This window comes from Palaemon carinicauda, chromosome 1, assembly GCF_036898095.1.
Source record: "Palaemon carinicauda isolate YSFRI2023 chromosome 1, ASM3689809v2, whole genome shotgun sequence".
NCBI classification, from domain to species: Eukaryota; Metazoa; Arthropoda; class Malacostraca; order Decapoda; family Palaemonidae; genus Palaemon; species Palaemon carinicauda.
The window spans coordinates 163,562,820-163,564,113 of record NC_090725.1 but is presented as its reverse complement, the minus strand read 5'-3'; the positions used below and the strand labels follow the sequence as shown (position 1 = coordinate 163,564,113).

Here is a 1,294-nt window from a genome sequence, read left to right as displayed (position 1 = left end):
CACTATCGTTTTCTACCTACTCATCCATTATTTGGGAACCGATCGTCATGAAACTGGGTAGGTACATTCTATGGGTCAGTATCTATCAATCCTTTGAGCATTTTTTTTATTTGTTCTTTATAACTAATTAGCATATAATTAATGGGTGCAAAATAATAAAATCTCCAAAAATCTCTTCATAAAATTCGAGATGTAAAGTCAGGAAGAGAGTACTTATTGATCATTGAACAGAAAGGTGTGTCAGAGTATTAATAAACGATTTATGAAACAATTAATAATTTTCGAGGTACTAATTTCAGAAGCATACTCCTCCCTTGATATTCGGTTGATCTGTTTAAAACTTATCATGTGTATACATCTACGATCTGAGCTTTACTAATAAAAAAAAAAAAAACATTGATTTCAGAAAACCTCAGAAAACCTCATATCACTCAATCAATCTTTTTTTTGCAGTGTTGTTGATTAGTAATTAATTAAAGTATATGAATTCACCTTCGAAGTTCACAAGAGGAGCCTGATATTAATATGGTACACTTGATTGAGTGATTTGATATCTATCAATTAGTAATTCATGATTATTCAAAGAAAGCAGTGGATTTTCAAAGTTAACAGGAATTAGTCGTGTTTAGAAAGGGTCGAGACAGGTATATATATATATATATATATATATATATATATATATATATATATATATATATATATATATATATATATATATATATATATATATATATATATATATATACATTATACTATGATCCGGAGTCTGAAACCAAAAGTATAATATTATATATATTACAGCTTCCAAGCTATACAACCTCTCGAGTTCTTAACACAACTGTTTGTTTTTACATTAGATCTGTTACACTTTAGAATATCAATATCCCAGCACTAGGACAGTTATATAACTCTCAGAGAGCAATATATAAAACACTGAGTATCCAAAAGGTCTCTTAACCCCGGACGTCTAAATCGATAATGTAACAGGTAAACGTGTAGCGTATACGCTACCGCTTGTTTCAACTTCACTTGGTAGTAACGGTAATGCATTTTTTTTTTTATGAATTTTCTTATACATATAGTTCTAGCTATCTACGAATAGGACATATGCAATAAAAAACATGGAAGTAACCTAATGGTTTTTTATTAACTGAGACCTGAAAACTTTTGTTGATTTTGAGAGACTACCACTCTCGGGGCACTGGGAGCCTTTGTCCATGCTACTTGATAAAAACAGCCTAATGGTAGTTTTTAGGAGTCCCTGAGGCATATTCAGTTGAAAAATGAACCACCT

The 1,294-nt window shown here is 30.4% G+C and overlaps 1 long non-coding RNA gene across 1 annotated transcript in view; it reads right to left on the bottom strand.

Annotated features, from left to right (window-relative positions):
- Positions 1 to 1,148: 1,148 nt before the first annotated feature.
- LOC137643511 (uncharacterized) overlaps positions 1,149 to 1,294 on the bottom strand; it is a 1,286-nt gene continuing 1,140 nt past the window's right edge. Inside the window, exon 3 of the long non-coding RNA XR_011044976.1 lies at positions 1,149 to 1,294. This exon is cut by the window's right edge and continues 19 nt beyond it. This is a non-coding gene — a long non-coding RNA (uncharacterized lncRNA).